The sequence below is a fragment of the Suncus etruscus genome, chromosome 16 (assembly GCF_024139225.1).
Source record: "Suncus etruscus isolate mSunEtr1 chromosome 16, mSunEtr1.pri.cur, whole genome shotgun sequence".
Taxonomy (NCBI): Eukaryota; Metazoa; Chordata; class Mammalia; order Eulipotyphla; family Soricidae; genus Suncus; species Suncus etruscus.
Window position 1 is genome coordinate 28,967,618 of NC_064863.1, and position 5,541 is coordinate 28,973,158.

Consider the following 5,541-nt stretch of genomic DNA (forward strand, 5'->3'; position numbering starts at 1 on the left):
AAATTTAAGGGGATATTAATTCTTGATGGGAGAAAACTGAATTACAACATTTTCCATGAGAACTAGGCTCTGATTCTCTTTGTTATGGAAACTTTTCTGATAAAATCTTTGGTATCAGGAGATTCACTTGGATTTTCACACTGTTTCTAGAGCTATAAATGCTGAACAGGGTTAAATTAGAATTCTATGTGATAGCTTATAAGTAATAATTTCTTTCCACAATTAGATTTAAAAATTATTATTCAAATATATTTAATTAGATAAGATATATGGTTAACTAAAAATGTGAGCAAATATCTATTTTGTAGGCATCCATTTAGTCACAGTGAAAATTTACTCTAATCATATTTATATATATTAAATCTACATGAATTGCTAAAAGATAAAGAAATGAAATCAAATATTTTGCTAGCAATATTTCAATTGGATAAAGAAATAAAAGAAGAGATTAAACTGTATTGAAGATATAGAGTTGCATTTTAAAAAGTGTGATTGAAGTATTTAAATAGTGTGGTTGCAACTGGGAGACCAAATTAGAAAATATCATAAAGAAAAATATGAGAATACAGCGAAGAAGAATTCAAACTTACTGTGGCAAAGGTATGTATAGTGGGTAGTTGAACACTGAAAATGCCAGAAAAGAGATGGAAAAAGTGGCTAGGTTTTATTTTAGAAAATCAATAGGGCAAATTGAGTAAGAAGAATGCTAATGGTTCATTGGCTCTAAGATTGTGAATAAAGGAATACAATCCCCTAACTTAAATGTTGCTAAGATCACACTGAATACTTTGAAAACTATAATCTTATGTAAACATCAAACACAAAGTTCTTATGGCAGGAATGTTCAGTGTTCCTAAAATTCAGAGCATGTTAATTATTAAATACTTGAATAATTTCTTTTTTTAAAAAAAATATGGAACGCTTCACGAATTTGCATGTCATCCTTGAGCAGGGGCCATGCTAATCTTCTCTGTATCATTCCAATAAGTGAGCACTGAATAATTTCTTTTATGAGATAAGATAATGCTACTTTTGCATTTTTCAAAATAGCCCAGCAATGTAAGTGAAATGCAAGACATAATAATGAAAAATTTATGTATTAAATAAAAGTAATTTGGCACACATACAGTTTGGGGGTTCAATATAAAGAACTGAGTGAATAAAATAATTGAAAATTATGACTTTGGAACAATTATTGTCATTTCTTTTCTAACAGATATGCCTGATGTGGCCTAAACAAAACAAAACAAATAGGATCATATCTGAAAATGACTGTCTTACTGAAATGTTAGTTTGCATTGAAATATTATATGTATAAATATGTATTAAAATATGTATTTTTGCATTTATTTGAGATTAATATAGAGTACCAAATTATTCATTTATACCACGCATCATTCCTAGATCTCTCAATTCCAGAAAGCTGGATTATATATGTTAAAATAAATGCCAAAGGTTTTATTAATTTTCTAGCTGTGTTCAAGAGCAACCCTTTAAAAATACTTCATAAATTTTGGAGTTAAAAGTATTCTCATAATCACCTAGTCTTGGAAATGATACTTTTTTTATATTCTTCCTGTGTATTTGTTATTTGTATTTGTTGTATTTGAAGATCACACTCAGCTGTGCTCAGGGCTTACTTCTAGTTCTGTGTTCAAAGATCAATCCTGATGGGAACTTGGGCCAATATGGATCCCTCTCAGTCAGCTGCATGCAAGCTATTTGATGGAGGCATGGCCACAAAGAAAGCTACCAGTTATATCATAAACAATTATATATAACATAAACTACTATGGAAGTGGTTTTACTTTAATTCTTGAGAAACACTGTAGCTGGGTTTAAGGTTAATATTTATAAATTTATAATGTCCTGATTTATAGAACTTAGGCTTCATTTATTTAGGATGCAAAATGTAAAACTGTGAGAGCTAAGAAATATTACAAAGATAAATGATGGCAAAGGAGCTGTGTTTTTTCTGTCATACTATTTCACTTTACTTTTGTTTGATTTTGAAAAGTGAAATAGTATGACAGAAAAAACACAGCTCCTTTGCCATCATTTATCTTTGTACTCTGTATGGTGCCAGAAAACGTTCTACTCAGTCATGATTGTCAAAGTCAGTTTCTGTAGTTAGAGATCTTGGCTTTTGCCTAGATCCTTGGATGAAGTCTAGGATAGAGTCTTTCTTTATGGTCCCAGTAAAAGTTCTGCTCAATGGCAGTTGTTGTAGTCAGTCTTCAGTAATTAGTGATATTAGTTTTTGCACAGAACCTAGGACAAAGTGTCTTTTAATATTTAACAGAACCATAGAATATATGGTTTTCTAAAAAATGAGAAAATAATGAATTGTATCAGGGGCAAAGTGATCTCATGCATATTGAGTGGAAATAAAAAATGTTCAGGTCTAAATACCCAACCCAAAGTCAAAGATAATAGAATCGAGAGCCCCAAACTACAACAAGCTATACACAAATGGGACCTGTTACACTAGCATTCCAGGGTGCTAAGGGTGGAGTTATAGGATACATGATGGGAACAGTGGCAGAGAAAGGTCAATGCTAGTAGTGCCCTTATTGCCCTTATTCACCATCACTATGTACCTTAAATATAACTGTGAAAGACTTGTAATTTACATTGGTCTCAATAAAAATTATTTAAAAAATGAATAGACTTAGAGAATATATGTATACAAATATTACATTTTTTCAGCTGAAAAATTAGAGAAAGTATGATGTGTTTCTATTATCTTTAGAAGTTTTAAATATTTCTACTCACTGAGTTTTTAAAGTGCTGATATTAAAATATGTATAATTAACTTATAAAAATTATCAGTGATGTAAAATAAAAACATAAAAGTGGGGCCGGCGAGGTGGCACTAGAGGTAAGGTGTCTGCCTTGCAAGAGTAGATATTAAAATATGTATAGTTAACTGATAAAAGTTATCAGTGATGTAAAATAGAAACATATAAAAATGTGGTGAGGTGTCTGCCTTGCAAGTGCTAGCCAAGGAAGGACCGTGCTTCGATCACCTGGAGTCCCATATGGTCCCCCCAAGCCAGGGGTAATTTCTGAGTGCTTAGCCAGGAGTAACCCCTGAGCTTCAAATGGGTGTGGCCCAAAAAACCAAAAAAAAAAAAAGCATATAAAAGCATAGCAGTATCTCAGAGACAAGAGAGATGAGGGCTGGTAGGCACAGCTCTTGACATGAAGCTCACCACATAGAGTGATGAGTGTAGTTAGAGAAATAACTACACTGAAAACTATCATAACAATGTGAATGAATGAGGAAAGTAGAAAGCCTGTCTCGAGTACAGGTGTGGGTGGGGTGGGGAGGAGGGAGATCTGGGAAATTTGTGGTGGGAATGTTGCACTGGTGAAGGGGGTGTTCTTTACATGATTATAATCATACAACTATAATCATATTTGTAATCACAGTGTTTAAATAAAGATAATTAAAAAAATAAAAGCATAATTCTGCCATTCAAAAACTATGTGAATTAAAATAATCCCATAAGATTACAGAGAATAAATGAAAAAAATATATATTTTACTTTTGTAGACATATGAATATAACACTTACTTTTCTTAGTACTTAAATAAAGGTATAGTAAATTACTGACATGTATTTTTCTTGGTAAATGAATGCATTAATAATAAAATAATATAACAATAAGATTTTGCATAATTTAAATTAAACATAAACTATAATGAAATAGACATTAGGGAGGGGCCGGGCAGACAGCTGGCTTTCGGTGCCTTGATCTTGGAGGCCAGCTCTTCCCAGGTATGGGGTTAGGGGATACCCCATTCTGGAGGCATTCTCCCTAACTTGAGGGGTGCTGGGAGGCTTGGCAGGCCTCCAGCTGTTCCCATATTTCCCCCTGGACACTAGGCCTGGCCTGAGTGCCACCTTGGGTGGCCTGCTGTGGGTTCCAGGTGGACTCTATTAGGGGTCTCCAGGCTCCCCCCCTTCCTACTCTAGGGAAGAGGAGCAGAGAGAGGGGCCAGGCAGACAGCTGGTGCCTTAATCCTGGGGGCCAGCTCTTCTCAAGTATGGGTTTAGGGGACACCCCATGCCGGAGGCATTCTCCCTAGCTTGGGGGGGAGGCTGGGAGGCTTGGCAAGCCTCCAGCCGTTCCCCTATTTCCTTCCCTACTCTAGGCCTTCCCTGCTTGTCGGCCCAGGTGGACTCTATTGTGGTCCTCGGGCTTTTCCCCTTTCTCTACCGACACTAAGGGGGGGGGCACATGGGATGGATGGCAGGCCGATGCAGCCCTGGTGTATGTCGGGACATTACATCGTGACATTCACTGGTATTTTTTTTTCTCATTGGTCCCCATTTCAAAAACTGTGCGGGGGTCAGCGCCCCCGCACGTACCATATATATATTAAAAATAAAAATGGGAGGAAGGACTCTCAGTTTGGGAAGAGACCAGTTCAGGTGGGGATACCATATATTTTCAAAATAAAAATGAGAGGATGGACTCTCAGGCTGGGAAGAAGCCAGTACTCTTTATCTACTTGTTTACTCTCGGTGGCCTCTTGGCCTCTTCCTTCTTTCATTGTGTAACTGTGGTTGCTACCATACTAGTTTTCTGATTAGTTCCCATAAATGGTGACAATTGAGTCCACTGTGTTAAGTTAGATTGTTTATTTTCCCCACTTTTTCTCCTCTTTGTGAACTGTTCAATAAGATATTTTGGTGAAAGAGTCCCACTCTATCTTTCCTTCCCTTTGTTATTTGTTAAATAAGGAAGTTTGTAGACGTGTCCCTCCATTTAACGTTTATATAAGAACCAAGTCTATTGGATTGTTGACTTGTTCTAGCATCCCCATAGGCACTAATCTCGCCATGTGATACAGTTCTTCCTTTGCATAGGCACATTAAAATGGGAACTTATATACAAACACGTTCTTATAGAGATGGGAACACACAAATTTTCTTAAATTGTGACAATTGTGTCCACTGTCTTAAATTAGATTGTTTATTTTCCCCACTTTTTATCTTTTTTTTCTCTTTGTGAACTGTTCAATAAGGAATTTTGGTGAAAGAGTCCCTCAGTTTAATGCTTATATTTGAATCAGGTCACGGGGATTGTTGGACTTGTTCTTGCAGCGTACTTATGTGCTGATAATGCCAGGTGGCATTATTCCTTGTTTGCATGGGCACATTAAAATGGAAAATACTATACATACAAATAAGTTATTATCTAATAGAGATAGAAACACACTAATCTTGTGGTGCAATGGAATCTTACACCCTGAATATTGACATGATGACCTGGCGCAGGCCTCAAAGTTTGGGCATTTTCCAGTCACTCCTGAACCAGGGATGCCATCTACGAAACATCCAAAGTTGTGTATGACATCACCTGGAAGCAATCCTCTACCAGGGAAGACCCTACTGCTGCTCTGACATTGATTTACTCAAAAGAGTCTTCCCTTAACAATGAGAAGATTTAAACAACAACAACGACCTGTGTACTGGACAGGGCAAAAGCATTGACCTTTAATTTAAATTAGATACTGCTCCACACCCTC

At 36.1% G+C, this 5,541-nt stretch overlaps 1 pseudogene; it reads right to left on the reverse strand.

The window, feature by feature from the left end:
* Positions 1-907: 907 nt before the first annotated feature.
* On the reverse strand, positions 908-1,006 carry LOC126033121 (uncharacterized; annotated as a pseudogene).
* Positions 1,007-5,541: the final 4,535 nt, after the last annotated feature.